This window comes from Acomys minous (assembly GCF_964271855.1).
Source record: "Acomys minous genome assembly, chromosome: 8".
Classification (NCBI taxonomy): Eukaryota; Metazoa; Chordata; class Mammalia; order Rodentia; family Muridae; genus Acomys; species Acomys minous.
The window spans coordinates 68,001,551-68,020,033 of NC_140489.1; the positions used below are offsets into that span (position 1 = coordinate 68,001,551).

Here is an 18,483-nt window from a genome sequence, read left to right on the forward strand (position 1 = left end):
ACATACTCTTAAGGAGTGATATGAGGTGAGAGATGATATACTGCAAGGATTCTAAAAAGAATCAATCTAAGCATGCTAGCTACTGGAACTCTGCATTGTATATAGCACAATATATATTTAAACAACCCTTGCAGATTTAATTTAATATTATTGGAAGGACAAATTCCTACAGAAAAACATCATATTAAAAGAAACTGTCTACTTATCCACCCTACCCAGTATATGGAACAAGGAGAAAACAGGAGTTGAGATGTACAGTCTTGACTATACCACGGATAGTTGTAATTATGACAGTAATGCATAAATTCTATAGGCAACATTTTGTAGTCCATAAAAAAAAATCCATGTCATTCACATATTGCAAAGACATGATCGGAGATGTGTCTTGCTTTTTGTAATTTACTTACAAGAACATATTTTTTTAAGTACAGACAGAAATGGTTTAAATTTGCAAAAAATGTAGACGTTCAAGATGACTTGCCAAGGGGTTGTATAGTTTTAATTATGTGGCCACAAAATTGAATGATACCGCTGGGAAAAGGACATTACAGAAAAAGGCTGTGTACCAAACACAGGGATGATTGCCTTATATTTCAAAAATAACATAAAATGATAATCATTTTATTGATTCAAAACTGCTTATTTTTAAATATGGGAAAAGGTATTGTATTACTACATAGTTTTTGGTGCCATAAGGACACAGAATGCCTGAATCTGGATGACATACACAGAAATGTGGTTTACTTAGCTCACAGTTTTGTAGATTTAGGGGTACTGTACACACTGGGATGTCCTCTATGGTAGACTGCCTCACAATGGTAGGAGTACATGAGAGACTAAGAGATCCCACTGCAAAATCAGAAATCAAATAGCTACTCAGATGCCCAGAGTACTACTTTTTTTTTTTTTTTTTTTTTTTTTTTTTTGTTTTTTCGAGACAGGGTTTCTCTGTGTTGCCTTGGCTGTCCTGGACTCGCTTTGTAGACCAGGCTGGCCTCGAACTCACAGCGATCCGCCTGCCTCTGCCTCCCGAGTGCTGGGATTAAAGGCATGCGCCACCACGCCCGGCTCCAGAGTACTACTTTAATCCCTTCTAGGGACACACACTCAAAAACCCTCTCAGTAGGAGCCACCACTCTTTCCACAAGGGGAGCACTGCTCTTGACATACTCTGAGCTTATACAATTATAGCAGGCATGAAATGATCAAAGGCAGCAGCCATGCATGAAACAGTGTATTTCCTGTTCCTCAGACAAAGACTTTTATCTCATGTTCATGATCTCTGGTTGGAAAATTTTTTCTTTTGTTCATACATACAGTGGGAAGGAAAGATGATGTGATGTGGTGCTCAGCCCAGTAATAAACCACCTTTAATTTAAAAATAGCAACAAAATAGATGACCAAAGGGTGTATATCTGACAGCTGTTTTTTCTTCTGTTTACACTTCAGTTTGCTTCATGATGGTATGAGGGCTAATACTTAAAATACTGGGATTATATCATAATATATTCCTCAAATTTTTTGACCATGGCTTGAGAATATTCCAGAGCAAATTGCCCCATCCCTTTTGGACAGAAGTCTGTGCAATAAATACCAGGTGGTATGTTTCACAATATTATAAGCCACAGACAAGTGCCTTTTAATTATTTTTATTATCTGAATGTAATAAAAATATAATATTGAACCATCCATGTATGTGCTCAATATATATATATATGTATGTATATATATATGTGTGTGTATATACATATATATTTAACTAATATATATATGAATGTATTATTACATGTGTGTAAATTCAGAACTCAGCACACAGAGGTTGAAGCCATATTACCAGGTTAAAACCAGCCTAAGACACAGACTCAAATCCTGTCTTAAAAACTAAAACAAAGCAAATGTCTATGTAAATAGAATTTAATACTCGTGATGGTGCATGTGCATAGGCATGTAAACACAACTGCATAAATGTTTTCTTGTGGCATTAATGACTACATTTTCTTCAAACAGAGAATAACAACTGCCTTAAAATAAAAAGAACTGGAGAAGGGCTTTAAAATTTTAAGTATTTCTGACAAAACATAGTAAAATATTTGTTATGTTGGCAGGGTATGTGTGTATGGATAACCAAAGAGGAGACCATACAAGAAGTTCAACCATGGTTGCAGCCTCTCTTGTCCTTATTAATGATGCTCTTGATCTCATTCAGGAGGATCTAAATGCATGATAGAAGAAGTTAATTTGTGAATCTTAAGCATCCGAAGAGAACGAATCATTTTTTCATTGCAATGATGGTAAAGTAATTGAGTATCTTACTTTATCATAGCTATGGTAGCTTATTAGAAATATTGCTTTCCTATTAAACTTTGAATTGCCTAAGAAAATGCCTTATCCATTTGTATTTCCCAATCCTTCCATATAAGAGATACATTTATGAAAAAGAATAAATACAAGACATTGACTCTACTTCCCAATATCTACTATCTGTTCATCCATCCATCCATCCTTTTAGCCATTCATTTATATGAGCACCTTTTTATCTATATACCATTCATCCATCTACCTACCTATCTGCTTACATACATATCTATCCTTCCAACGACCTGCCTACCTTGGTGACCATTCTAAAACTTTAGCTATATTAATTTCTTAACTCTACTAACATCATTAACTTACAAAGAACCTGAAGTTCAGAGATATAAAATGACTTTCTCAAGGTCACCCACATAATGAATAACACCGAGATAGTTAGATTGTAAAAACTCAATTCTAAATGATCTTAGAATATGATATCTGCCCTGGTTATGATTTTCAGAGATTAGAATCAGGAAATAGTAAGGAGAAAGACAAATCATTAGGCAAATAATAATGGGAAGCACCAAGTGGCTTCTTTGGTTACCGGTGGCTCTCAGGATTCCTCCCCAAGAAATTGGGGGGAAGGGGAGAATGATGCAGAAATGTTTTGGAACAAGGTAGAGTAGGCAGAAGAGCATTGAGTAGTATCTTTCTTAACAGCATGCAGGCATAATCAGCACAATGGTCTCTTCTTCATGAGGTGTGTATACTTTGACCTGTACTAAGGATATAGCTATCAGTCAGGTTCATTGAATCTATGGGGTTACAAATGAATTTTGTCTTTATTTTGTTGCTTTTGAAATTTCCGTTATCTTCTGCAAATTTTTCCAGAATATGTACTGAGTCCCCCAGGTTCCACATCCATCAAGCCAAACTTCTAAAACCCCTGAACTGAGATGTAACTAACCTTTTGTTATTGTTTTTTTTCACACCACTCCTCCATTGAGTTATAAGGGTATGCACCAGTCGGACTGCACAGCAACTTAATACTGTCTGGTTTTCACTGCAAACTTAGGTAGACAAGGAATGGATTTGCAGTTTCTATTTTCAGTCAGTGAGTAAGCCCCCAGGAATATGTGACTCAGGAGTCCATGTGGTGCCTTGGAGAAGCATAGTGAGCAGTAATATTTGACATTACTCAGGTTCTTCGGGGAAACACTCCTGTTCGTGTAGAATTTAAGGCACTGGAGGGAACACTTAGCATTATGAATCCTTCCCTACTCACTCTGATTACTGGCTTCTTAGGATGCAGGCATAGCTTCTAAATTCTCCGCAATGTTCTTTGCTGCTAATGTGTGTGCTGTTCCAGCCTCTCTGCCACCATCATTCCTGATACTCAGAGTAGTCGTTGGAAGGAAAGACAGCAGACTCGGAGACTCAGTGATACCTAGAGGTGTAGAAGGGAAACGGAAGGAACAGTGAAAGAATAAATGAATGAAAGGAAGATAGAAAGACAGACAGACAGACAGAAAGAATAGATTAAAATAAAATCAACAGACAAAGATTAGAGAGATAGCTCAGTGGGTAAGAACTTTGGCTGCACTTCCAGAGGATCAGGGTTCCGTTCCCAATACCCACAAGGCAGCTCACAATCATCTGTAACTCCAATCCCAGGGAATCAGGTGCTCTCTTCTGGGTTCCAGATGCAAACATTCTGCACAGACACATATGCAGGGAAAATACCATAAACATATACATAAACACAGACACACACACACACAGAGACACACACACACAAACACACACACAGACACCTACACACACACACAGAGACACACACACACAAACACACACACAGACACACACACAGACACACACACAGACACACATGCACATAGACACACATACACACACTGACGAGTAAACTTTAACAATTTGTCTTCATACCCATGTATACTCAAGGCAGCCTCTTCTAGCCCTACATGTGTCTCTTAAAATGCTACCTGTGAGTCTGAGAATTCTAAAGATAATGAGGCAGGAATAAAAATCCTTATATTCTACCAATTATTCTTTGATCCTCTTTGCCTTCATCTGTTTCTCTTTTTTCTCTCCTTTCTTCTCTCCCCTTTTCTCATCTTTTTTTTACATCCCTATACCTTCCCCTCCATTTGTTTTCTAAAACTATAATAAACAAACACCATGACAAAAATCAACTCGAGGAGGAAAAAAGTTGTTCCAGCTTTCAGCTGGTAGTCTATCATGAAGAGAAGCCAAGGCAGGAACCTGGAGGTGGGCATTGAAAGAAGAGAGCACAGAGGACCACTGCTTACTACCTTACTCAGCATGCTTTTTTTTTTGTAGTACTAAGGACCACATACCCAGGGTGGGCATCATCCTCAATGACGTGCATCTTCCCACATCAACCATTAATTAATCAACCATTAATCAACTGTCCTTCAGGTTTTCTGACAATCAATTTGACAGTGGCATTTTTCTCAGTTGAAGTTCCTTTTCCCAGGTAACTCTACCTTGTGTCATATTGAGAAAAAAACAAAACAAAACAAAACAATCAAACAAACAAAAAAGCTAACCAGGCGAAGATTCTAATGCTAACCAATTCTGTGAAATTAAAAAAGTTCTTTATGTGAGCCATCATGTGTAGTAGTTACTTGTTATGTATGGCTCCTGAGAATTTGAAATATGGCTAGGACAAGTACAGCGTAAATTTGTTTGAATGGTCATACACAGTTAACAAGCATCAAATTGCCCAGTATAGCTTTAAATCAATTATGTATTTCCATTATCAAATATTAACAATTACTCATATGTTTATGACTAAAAGTTGAAAGCCTTTTTCTACCAGTGCTTCTTTTCTTCTGTATTTTTGTTGTTAGACAGTTTTAGAAATTTATATAATAATTTTTAGTAATTTTCACTCCCAATCACTTCCCATATTTCACTCTCACCTCTACAACCTTTTATCTGCAGGGATACTTGGTCCAGCCTACAACCTTGGCTTAAATCTTTACCTTATTTTCTCCCTCAACTTAATAGGGCTTTTAGGGTAAGAGCAAGAACTTAGTTCTTTCTGAAGAGAAAATGTTCCTTTCTGGTTGCCTAGAGACTAGATATTCTTCAACCAGAGATTCAGGGCATCCTGGTGGGTGGTTCACACTGGGCTGTTTGTAAGGCATATGTGTAGGTGTCTTTGAAATTTTCATGAGCAAAGGCAGAGGTCAGTAATCTCCTTGGCTCTCTTCAAGAATAAACAATGTTTGGTACAAGGGTCTTGAGCCAGGAGACAGATGAGGAGAAGGGAAAGGGAGAATGAAAAAAAAAAAAAAGCAACAGGGACCAAAACAAGAAGGAGAATGGGTCAGAGTAACCTTGAGCCTGAAATCCTCCTCACAGCTCTGTCTCTGGTTTTGAATGCCATGGCAGCCGCCACTCTCTTAACCAAATTTTCAATCAGCTGCAGATGTTTGTTTCTCAGGCTTGGGTGAGGTTCTGGAGGGGAGGAAAGGGTGGGAGGTTGCTTAGCTCTAGGTATCCCTCAGGATATCAGACTATGCATAGATTTAAGGCAGCTCTGCAGTAGACCAGGTGCTGTTCTGAACACTTGCCAATGTTTCCTTTCTCAGTAGAGAGTACAGCTTTTGGGTCTAGCGATCCTTGCTTTGGGTCAGCATTTGTTCCAATTAGGCAAAGGGAGATGTGAAACGACATCCCAAGACCAAAATACCAGTAAAAGTAGGTATGATTTCTCTAGACTGCAGCTCTTCTAGCTCACAGACTTTTGTGTCTTCCTGAGCTTCTTGCTTACAGTCCTGGAAGCATGTTCCTCATATTTGGGAAATCTATTTTACATCGACTTCTTGTATTTGCTATATTTTATATTGACTGGCTTTGCTGGATGTTAAATGTATTTGTGTCTAGACTTGTGGGGCTTTAGCTACAGCCAATTTCGACATTATTAAGAGGGTTATTTTGAGTGGCCCCTGTGAATAAACCTAATTTTCCCTTCTGATTAGTGCTTAATTTGAAATTGTTTGTGCGGTGATGAAATCTTTCTTGAATCTCACTTCCACATTCCAGTCTCCATCCCCAGGGGTTGCTTTTGATTACATAAATGCATTCAGGTGATTATATGGGCAAGACTGTGCATTAGGTAGTTCCGTGATTTTTTTGTAAGAAATTTTCTTGTGCAGACAGAACTGCTGAGTTGGGTTGTGAATTTTTGTGTGTTTCACAACTACGCCATCATTCATTCTACTTAAAGCAAAAATATACCCTCTACCAGTAACCCTTCAGAATTTCACCACCCAGACTCAATGACTCACATTTCTTTGAAGATCTACATTGAGGGATGATTTTGTTTCCCTTGGAAACCCACAGTAGACTTCTCAGAATATTGTTTCCCAAGTCTCTAATGTTTTAAATAAGTGTGTGTATGTGTGTGTGTGTGTGTGTGTGTGTGTGTGTGTGTGTGTGCAGCCAAGATACTTATTACTATCTTCAACATATAACATGGAATTAGAGCACATGTCTTCCCTTCGAGTGATGCTTCTACTACACATCTGTAAATATACATTATACTCACTGACCCTTAGCCAAAGGGCTTGTTGTCTGCACTCACAGACTCACAACTACAGAGGTATTCCTAGGTAGTAAATATCTACTCCAGTAGTGTTTCCATCCTTATTTTAATAATAATGTGACTTTGGATTGATCAGTGGTACTCAAATGAGTTAAATTTTGGATGATGTTGAAATGGGTAAAATTGGAGGTAGGAGGAACGCAATGTTCTTCCCAATTAATGTGTGCAACTCCTCACCCTGAGTGAGGACTTATGAATCCAAACTTATTTGGAAATGGTTTTAATAAAAATAAGTAAGCAAAAATTATGTTATTAGATTGTGGTCTAGTTGAACATGACAGTGCTCTTATATAACATGAACTTTGGTATACAACCATGCACAGTGAGAAGAGAATTCAAAGATACACAGAAGATACTGTGTGGACTTGAGATGGGAACAGAGTACCAGAAGCACATGTTTATGTTTAGACAACATGGTACTGATATGGATATCTGGCACAGGCCAAGACAGATAATACAGGTCAGTGGAGGGTACCAAAATTGTTGGTAACAGATATTGTAGATCCTAGAAGTAAATAGTGATGTAATCTGCCATGTAGCTATCTTTGGCAGAATGACACTTTTGTGTGATTCTGTATAAATATGGTCTTGAGGCCAGAGGTCAAACCTTTCCTTTTAACAGCCTTCCTGTGTCTATCTATCTGTAGGACTTTTTAGTAGTCTATGTGTGGTCCTATGCCCTCCTGTGTGTGGCCTGTGTATGCTGGCATGTGCCTGATTTCTTGTCAATAGCTGTCCAATGGCCTTAGCTCAGAGTGAACAAAGGAAGTCTTATCTGCCAGTGGTTCCTCAACTTTTCTTCGATTTCCTGGCCTCCTGCGAATGGGTCCTGGCACCTGAGCCTAGATGTCACAACACAGCTACAGTCATGCATTAACTGACCGGCACAACCTGGAGCTTGTCTTTCTTATAGGTCTGCAGAGGAGCTAACCTTCTCCATGCTCTGACTTCAGACTTCTAGCCTTCAGAGCTGTAAAGCAGTATACTTCTATTCTTAAACTACATAGATTTTGGAATAAATCACAGGAAATTATTTGAGAAGGCCAACATAGTCAGGGTGGGGCCATAAGATAGAAAAGAGCCTAGAAGACCTGAGCTCCTATAACTATGCTCCATTGGCTAAATGCACATATCTAGGCCAGTTTTCATTTACTGCTTTCCTGTGATGGTTTTGTTTGTTTGGTTTTGTTTGTTTGTTTTTGGCTTTGTTTGATTTTGTTTTTTTAAAATCATCTTCAGTTTTGGTAATTCCTCTCACTATCTATAAATCTCAAAGTTTAATGACAATATCTCCAAATTGTCGTTAGTGTCAAGTGTTATCGCTCCAATGATATATTAGCTGTTTTATCATTTTTACTTTGTTATGAAGTATCCTCCAGAGATGACCACTTAGACACAGGTTCAAGCCAATAGAAAGCCTTTATTAGCATTCTGGCAAGTAAACTGTGTGTTTGGGACCCCAGAATAGCCCTGAACCTTTTTCACGATGAGCTTTTAAGCACAAAAGCCACATCCTAGGTTAACAGATCTTAGTTAGCAAAACCAGCCAGAAGCAGAACCAAGGAAGCAAAAAAAAAAAAAAACAAAAAACAAAAAACAAAAAAAAACAAAAAACAAGGTTAGTACATTTAGGGACTTTTGATTTTTCCAGAACAATAGATTTTGATAGGTTAGGTTTTTTTTCTCATTTTGGCAGGTGTCGATGCCTACTGTCTGGGTTTCAGGGTTTGAATGGTACATCTATCATGGCATTAATTGTGCTAAGGTCTGGGGACCTACTAAAGTCTGAGGACCTGTTATGACTTCCAATAGTATAAGCTACTGTTTCTTGACCACCTGCTTTTTTCCTGGCAGTGTTTGATGAGATATTAAGTTTTGAAAGGAGGTGAAATCTTTTGAGATGAAAGATTTGTACCCGAACAAGCTCTTATGATTAGTTAGTGGTGGAGATGACAGCGACAAGCCCTCCATAATCATAACCATTTCTTTGCTAAAGGGAATCAAATTGTGAAGAAGCAAGAGAGGGAAGCAAAGGGAGAATTAAGTACAGAGGTGATGGGTACAGTCACTGCTGTGCATGGAAAGTCTCCTTTAAAGACGGTTCCAGTTGCTTAAAGGCCTTCCAGCACTCCCCACTGAAGCCTTTACAACAACAAAGCCTAACATGTGTGGATGCATCAGTTCAGAGCTCCATTCACAGACAGACCTCAGTCATTGTGCCAGCACAAAGGAGCCTTCTTTTGTATCCAACTAAATTCATTGTGCTTGATTATTTGATTGCTGCCAATACCCAATTTAGAAAGCCTGTTTACAACAATTTGATTTACAATGTCCAGGACCACTAGAGTGACCTAGAGATTTAAAAATGCTTCCAGTGTTGCCTAGGGATACTATGCTACTAAAATAAACAAATATAAGCAGAAGCCCACTGAGACTTTAATGATATCCTTGTAAAGTACACATACTCCATTTAGTGTTAATTCAGGGGATACATACTTTTTTTTTAAAGACTACCATTATACTTCAATCATTTCCTTGGTTTGTGTATTTTAATCAGTTAACTCTTTTGGCTCTTAGTGACATAACCTGTACATGGATGGGATATTTCATGGGTAAGTATGAATATTAAGTAGGCTAGTGAATTTGCTGCATCTGGCTGATAGCTAAGATCAGTAACAACTTTTACTCCCATTCCTCCTCTTCCTCCACTCTCTTCCTAGAGGACTTTCCACTTTTATCATTTTCAAAGTCAGTCTCCCTTTGTGTATTTTTGGGATATGAAAGTGAAGACTATACAGGTAATGAGATTTTTGAACTTCTTATATTTAAGTGTTGCAGGACCCTGCTGTTTGAGGTTGCAGTCCTTCCAGTCTGGATAGCCTTTCTGAGCTCCATCCTAGATGGAGGACTTCCTCTCCCCAGCAGGGCCTCCTACTCCCTGACCTCATCTTCAGAGTGTCTTTAGGCATAGACACGTCTAACCACATCTGATATATGGCCTTTGGCACAGTTTTCTGCTAGCTCTCCCCTCCCTTTGCCTATAGGATAATTAGGTACTGTGTTCCTGTTCATATGATAGGAGTGTGCTGCCTAGTGCAAACCAAGCATCCCTGGAGTGTCCAGTTCTAACCAATTATGTACACCTATCCTGAAAGGCCCTACCCACTCTCCAAAGACTACAAAGCCTTTGCTCACCTGGAATGAAATGGAGTTCTTTTGCGGAAGTAGTTCCCAGATGATATTCTGTTATGGTTACAGCCTTCCAAGGCCTGTGCCCTCCCTCTGTTCCTTGTGCCCTCACAGGCTGGCCCCACAAGGAAAGAAGAAACTCACTCTTAAGGATAGGTTTATATATAGGAACACTCAGATGAGACAAATTTTTCCTCACTTTACTTGGAGGTAAGGCAAAGACAGATAGTTATACTCATGATTAAAAAAAAAATCCCTGTCCAGTTGTGTGTGTATGTGTGTGTGTGTGTGTGTGTGTGTGTGTGTGTGTGTGTGTGTGTATGTTTGTGTATGTGTTAGAAGAGACTTAAAGTTGCTTGTATGCATGCATATGGGTATGTACATAAAATGTACAGGCTAGGTTGTCTGGTCTGGAAGTCCCAACTAGTCTCTGACTCCCTAGTGTTAGGATTACAAGCACCCATACTATGCCAGGCTTTTCTAAATGCTGAGAATTGAACTCTGGTCTTTATGCCTGTGTAGCAAACACTTTATTACTTTAAAGAGTTTTTGGTCTCTGGCCTTCCTTCTTGGATAAAATATAGATTACACTGGGACCTCTTTATTCAAATGAAACCATTTCGGGGCAACCAAGGATCAGGAGATGCTGGGGACCAAGCCGGAGCAGTACACTGACCTCTTGGGATATTCTTCCTTATAGATTTCTGGTCTCTGAGAACTTCTACTAATGTCTTGATATCGAATGAATGCAGAAGCATTACACGAAGTAATTTCTCGACATCTAGACAAATCTTATTGACTTCCAAATTTCTAGAAAAGTCTTACTAGCCATTACTTGTCCATGTCTAGAATTGCAGCCTTAGAAAGTTCTAGGGAAAGTCCCAGACTTGGATTGCTGTAGGAAAATTTGGTACTTAACAGAAACTTGCTTTTTCATGTTCTGAGGGTTGAGAGTCTGGGGAAAGAAGGTCAACAGCATCTACTTCAAGGGAAGGTTCTGCCCTAAGGCTGGGAATAGCTGGCTTCTCATTGTGTCCTTAAATGACTCTGTGCTTTGGAGTGGTAGAGGTGGAGGAGAGACTGAAAAGGAGAGAGGAGAGAGCAAAAGAGGGGAGAAATGGAGGGAAAGATTATTTCTGGTACTCTTATGTAATGGGTTGAATGGGAATGACTTCCATAAGCTCATATATTTGAACATTTTATTCTTAGTTGGAGGGATTAGAGCGTATGGCCTTATTAAAGTTGGTGTGTCATTGCGGGTGGGCCTTGAGGTTTCAAAAGTCAATGCCAGACCCAGTTTCTCTATGTCTGAAATTTATGGATAAGATGTAAGTCTCAGCTATCGCTCAAGCTCCATGCCTGCCTGCCTGTCACTGTGCCCCCCACCAAGATGATAATGGACTCAACTTCTGAAACTTTAAGCCAGATTCAAATTACATACTTCCTTTTATAAATTGCCTTTGGTGTGTGTGTGTGTTTTGACAGCAATGGAGCAATAACTCAGACTTTTTATAAGGAAGTTAACCAAAGCAGGAGGCCTCTATATTTGTGAAGAAATCTAATCTTGCTGCTCTCTTAAAGTTACCATCTCCAAAGCTTTTCAGGCCTTACAGTTATAACTTGGGGTTGAGGGTTGTAAATACTAACATTATTTTTATAGTAACCCCTGTAAGTGTTTGTAACAATGGTTCTATGCCATAGATTTTTGGCACCACACTGACTAGTATAATCCTGAGCTTCAGCATTTATGACGTGAAGATTACTTAATTCAAAGAGTTTCTACAAAAGCTAAGCATAATACAACATATAAAATGGGATCACAAGGCTTAGTTAGCATTGTGGGATCTTTAGGTGCAGTTTCCTTCTCACTTGGATCCACTTGCTCTGTCTACAGAATGCCACATATAGCAAGGTATCTGCACTGACCAACTCCAGATTCAGCCCCTCGTGGCAGAAGACAAGCCAACTGTGATCCGAACTGCAATTACCCTGATTAAGAATTTTTATCAATTGGTACATTAGAAGGAGACAGAGTAGAAACAATAGTACAAGATAAAGGAAAATTTTATAGCAGAAACAAGCAAAAACAAAACGATACCAAAAAATAAATACCAAAGATGACACTTGCATATTTTCTTTTAAAACTCCCATTCAAGTCAAAAGTTGCAAGCCATCCAAATAGTGAGCTAGAGAAGACAGAAATTAATCACTTATTTCCACTACAGTGGTAGAATTTAAAGATCTTTGGGGAAGATGCTCAAAAGCTTCACTCTAATAAGTGAGCCCAACCACAAATCGGAGCCAGCAAATGAACTCCAAGGACAGAGAGGAAGACTGGAGAAGATGTCCGGTCTGTGCTCAGTTCTCCAGAATGGGGAAACTTCCAGAGAAAATGAGGCTGCTTGAACAGAAAAGATGGCTCAACATGCACCTAGGAAGGAATATAACTCTTAGAAAGCATTGAAAGTCAAACAACCTTATGATAGGATATTGCTAAAATGCCTTCCAAAGGGAAGACATAGGCAATGCCTGTTTCTCTTCCTAAGGTACTAATGACAATTGGAGGCACAGTTCCAGCAACATTTTTTCTTGGGACCAATGAGTTTATTGGATTTCCTTACAGAGCATAGGTGAGGAGTTACTCATAGGAGTATGGGTGTTTCTCACTCAACACACCTGGAAAAGATTTACCTAGAACAGATGAGAGTTTCTTCCTCACAGCCACATAGATGGAGGTCCCCCTTCCTTCATTTTTCCTATCCTATATCCTATATTCCCTCCCCATAGCCACATACAACTAAGACAAAGTTGCATAGAGCAGATGACAGGGAGTGGCTGCAGACTCATGTAAGCATCTTGTGTCTTTAACACCCCATATGGCCATGAGTATGGTCAACAAGCCCAGCTGCGAATGATTTTTACAAGGGGCCACAGCTGAAAGGCCCAAGATGGAGACTCCTTGGCTTAGATAACAGTCATTTACTACATTCACTGTATTTGAACTCTTTGCCCCTGGTCTGCATGTGATCTGAGAACTGAAATGAACTATGCCATTCCCATTATTGTAGTCTGGGCAGAATGTGAGCTTCCTAACCCACTGAGAACACATTTCTTCTCTGGTACACTTTCACATAAACATGAATGGGAAAGAAAAGTGGTATTTCTTCTTGTGGACAGTCATCATGTAAATAGTCGGGTGGTTGGGTGGGACTTCTGAGAATTAAGAGATGTTTAACATCCTTGAAATATTGCAAAAAAGCACACCATTTTAAAATGTCTTTGTGACCTTTCTGGCTAAATTGGAAATGAAAAATAACAGATGAGCACATTCTTTTTCTTATTCAAGGGAAGTGGAAAATTCTCATTAACGGGACAAGGAAATGAGTATCAAAGAAAGAACAGAGCAGGAAGAAAATGGGAACATAAACCACAAAGACCATGTCACTACTCAAGTTATTTCATAGGTTCTGCATACAAGGCTTAGACAAATTTTGCTTTGTCTTAGAGGACCTTTCCACATTCCCGATGTACTTTCTTGGTTCTTTAATTTTTGTTTGCTTGTTTTGTTTTTTGAGACAGGATTTCTCTATGTAGCCTTGGCTATCCTGGACTCGCTTTGTACACCAGGCTGGCCTCAAACTCACAGAGATCCTCCTGCTTCTGCCTCCCAAGTGCTGGGACTAAAGGCATGCGCCACCACTGCCTAGTGGTTCTCTAATTTTTTTATTTACTTTTATTTAATGTCTATGATTTACACAGCATGCCCCAAAATCCCTCTCCTCCCACCAGTAAAGTAAAACAAACAGACAAACAAAAAATATTGTCACAGAAGCTGTAGTATATCACACAGTATAGCCTTTTGTCCACATATGTTTACTTTCAAATGTTCATTGTTATGAGTCATGGGTCTGGTTGAGGGGGTCCTGCTCTGAGGACACAGTTCTTTAATTTTTAAAGCTTTCAAAATTAATAATCACCAGGTAGAAGTGAGAATCTGAATACTTTGTGATGAGTCGCAAACGAAAGGCCACCTGGTAATCACTACATATTTCTTTTCTGATTTCTGGCTTCCAGGAAGGAGGCCATTATTCTGTCTTCAAAATTTTCAGTGTTTTGACCGAAGAGTTGTATATTCATGTCTATGAATACACATGTTTAGGTATACAATATATAAAATATGTGAATGTATATATGTGTGTGTTCATATATACCCTTAGGGAAGCAATCCCCTACATTGTTCCTCTAGTACTAATGTTTGATGTTTGTTGAACACAGAACTTATTTCATAATTTCAGTTATTGAAAATGCATATTTGAAAATGCAGTAGTAGGACTAAGTGAATTTAGCAATTATGACAGAAAGCAATAGTGATTAGATTTGGTGAAGAGACAAATTAATTGTAAGGTAGGAGGCATACTGAAACCTACAAGGAAGTGTGGCCAAGCCACATTGATTCTTTGACCTCAGTTCCTGAGAGGATTTAAAGAAACCGGTATGAATAAAATCTCTCTGGAAGGTAAAATCACTCTGATTATGTGCAAGTTGATCAACATAATGAAGTGTATAGGGCTTATTCTTTCTGCAGGTACTGGAAATTTTAATTATCCTTTGTCATGATGTTATAGAGTAGGCGGCTAGAGAAAAAGGTGAGAGAGGTTAGAGGAAGGCACATCAAGAGAAAGCCCAGGGAAGATAGCTCCAAAGTGACATCAAATTCCCTCAAATACATTTTCATAAAAATGCTTCATGCCAGGGTTGGGGATTTAGCTCAGTGGTAGAGTACTTGCCTACCAAACACAAGGCCCTAGGTTCAGTCCTCACCTCTGAAAAAAAAAAATACTTCATGCCTTTTGTTTGTTGTTATCTATTAATGCACCTGTTAAGAGTTACCCAAGTCCATGCTTGTGGTGTTCTTCCTTAACTGAGATTAGTCCAATACTCAGCTACTGCAAGAAAAACTGAGTGTTGCTGTTGATTGTTGACTGAGTACATTATAACTCGTTTCAAAAGTCAAGAACATCTGTAACTTTCCTTTAGAGAATTCTCAAAAGTTAAGAGTAACACATCAGTAATAGTCAGTGGGAGTCAGGGAAAGGGAACACAGAAATACCACACATCAGTTCAGAAACAGAATGTTTTTCATTTTTTTTCTGTAAACCTGCTTGGAATTTTAAAAAGTGTCTCACATGTGGAAACGTTCTGCTGTATATTGAGAAGTTACTAATGAAAGATGGCTTAAAGGTTCAGGTGTTTTCTTCCAAAGAGATGTAAAGTCCTTTTACTAACTGTTTAATTTCACAACAAAATACTGATATGGATAAAAAGAAACACATGTGGGCTTTTTCAAATGTTTCCTATTCTTTTGTACTTGAGGTTTTTTTTCTTCCCCTGCAGAAAGTAAGACGTGGTTGAAGCCATTTAGAAGATGTTTCAAGTTTGAAAATGGGGATAGGTAGGAGATATCTCTTTTCATCATTAAAAAAGGTAATGTTGTCAAGCCTTTGTTTTGCTTTTGCCATAAAGATATAATTACAGCCTTTGACCAGTGCACATCCCTTGGACTACTTCTAATCAACATAGGATGTAAAATGCCTAAGTGGTACAAACCAGACTAGACTGGTTGCATAACAATGTACATCCTAGCAGTGATCCCTTCAAAAACAGCCATGAGATTTCTGAAAAACACCTCATGTAGTAAATCTAGGTTTACTTTGAAAATGGTGAAGTTGCAAATGATTTTCAAAATTTTCTTAGCTTTATCACAATGAATCTATGGGTGAAAAGAAAAAGAAAAACTGGCTGTTTATATTTGTCTCCATCTCTTCTGATACGTTATTCTTCACTGGGGACTAGGACACTCATTGGTTTTGTTTTGTAAATTCTCATGACCATGGAGGGCAGGGTGGGGCGGAGGTATTGGCGTAGTACTTAGGCCACATAGCCTGGTTCCGGATGTCTCCGTCACAAACACTAATTGGTTTTCCTCATTCCTCACAGAAAAATCAGTCAAACAAACCAAGCAGCTGTATGGCTTTTTAAGTTGTTTGTCTTTTTTTTCTTTAGTATCTGAAAGAAGGAAGTGAATAAGGTGTATAGATATTTACTGGAAGAGCCAATTATCCAGACACCGTAAGTTCAATGACAGACATAGACAGGTGGTTTCTTTGAGGTGAGCAATGTAGCAAGTCTGAGATGTAAAGTCTACCTACATATAAACACACAGTCATACAACATATACAGTATAATAAATAATAGGCTATTTGTATATTATATATAATAAAGTATATTTATGTATATATATTTCTAGAAAAATTTTTGGTAAAGATTCATGTTTTTACTATTTGCCAAAGAATGGCCCTAAATCTTTAATTTTTAGGAAATAATTTTAGCTTCTACATCAACAAAATACTCTAGGAAACAATGGTAGATGCCCTCTCTATTAAAAGACTTGTTTTAAAACTTATAAAACTGACAATGGCTTGGTTTAGCACTATGACAATAGAAGTAATAAAGTAGCTACAGCATCAACATATGTGTTTTAATGATCTGAAAGTGAAACATTCCCTCTAAGTTCAAGTGTTAAAACACTTTGTCCCAAGCTGGCACTCTTCAGGAAGATGTAGAGCCTTGCTGGAAAAAGTGGGTCTCTGGTAAGCAGACCATGTGGCTTTCCTGACAACCAATCCCAGAGGGCTTTTTACCTGCTCTGCCTCTGCCCTGCTTTCTGCACCATAGTGGGCTATAGCCCCACAATCTATAAAACGGAACAAATCCAACCTTACTCAGTTACTTCTTATCATGTATTCTATCACAAGAAAAAAAAGGGTATATATGCTGAACACACACACACACACACACACACACACACACACACACACACACACACACACACACACATTACTAGTATGGCTTACAGGCTGTGGTCCAGCTAAGCCAATAATGGCTGTCTACTAACAGAAGGTCCAATAACACAGTAGTCATTCAGTCTATAAAACTGATGTCTCAGATGATCTTTGGTGTATACCAGAATCCTGCAAAAGTAGCCTTTAATTCCAGTGAAATAATGGACTTGCTAGGGAGAGGGAGAGCAAGCAGGCAAAGAGAAAACAGACTTCCTTCTGCCCTGTTCTTTATATATGTTGCCAACAGAAGGTGTATCCCAGATTAAATGTGGATTTTCCCACCTTACAATATCTGCATTAAAAGTGGGGTCTTCCCACTACAAATGATTAAATAAAAACAACAATAATATGCCAAATCACTTGGGTTTTACTTAATTCCAGATGTAGTCAAGATGAAAACTAAGAATTGCCACCACAGAATCTATAAAATCAGGAAAAAATGTGGAAAATGGAAATGGTGTAATATAATAAGGTATGGTAAAGCTCATTCATAGATTCTAGCACAACCAGGCAGTCTGAGATAGAAGGGAACGCCCATGGTTAGTGGTTGATACGAAAGGTGGGAAATGAAATGGTTTTTGAGATTCAGAATGAATTTTACCCGTTCTTTTAATTTTTAATATATTTTATTACATTTTGTTACTTTTACCTATTTGTGTGTACTGAAATATAAACATGTGTGGAGACTCTCTCCTTCCACCCTGTGAGTGCTTGGTGGCAAAACAAACCTTATGTTACCAGTGTTACCAGTCTTCTTTGTTTCTTTTAAATATTTTAATAATCTATTTATATTACATCTTAATTGTTAGCCCATCCCTTGTATCCTCCCATTCTTCCCTCCCTCCCATTTTCCCCTTACTCCCCTCCCTTATGACTGTGACTGAGAAGGACTTTCTCCCCATTTATATGCTCATAGCATATAAAGTCTCTTCTTGGTAGCCTGCTATCCTTCCTCTGAGTGCCTTATGTTGGTCTCACTTTCCTTTTGTCGTTGCACAAGGATTTTAGTTTAGCTGGCATAGTAAAAGTGGATATATATATATATTTGGAAGTCTCATGTTCTCTCAACACCAATAAATGACCTTTAATAAGAATATTTGTATATTAATGAGGGATCAGAATGAGTAAACTTTATAATATTGATTTAGGTTCAAGTTTTGTAAAAACCATAATATTTAAAGCATGTGGTAAAATATCATTTAGTAGGTCTTACAAAAATTCTATATCAATTTTGAAGTAATGCATATTTTTGAAGTACATTAAAATTAAATTTTTATTATGCAAATATAGATGCTTCCTAAAATTAATGTGGTCAATTGTATCATTAGATGTCAGAAATGCATTTGAAAGGATGGGTTGGAAATAATTCTTTTGAATGTCACATACATTTTCTTCTCAGCTAATCTCTGAAAAGAGGGAAATTTTTCTCTCTACTCAGGCATA

The 18,483-nt window shown here is 38.2% G+C and overlaps 1 long non-coding RNA gene across 1 annotated transcript in view; it reads left to right on the forward strand.

Annotated features, from left to right (window-relative positions):
* The window catches only part of LOC311602916, a 125,660-nt gene extending 108,148 nt beyond the window's left edge, over nt 1-17,512 (forward strand). The window contains exons 4-5 of the long non-coding RNA XR_014780897.1: nt 15,533-15,622; nt 17,422-17,512. This is a non-coding gene — a long non-coding RNA (uncharacterized lncRNA). The remainder of the gene's footprint in view (nt 1-15,532; nt 15,623-17,421) is intronic.
* The last annotated feature ends 971 nt before the right edge of the window (nt 17,513-18,483 follow it).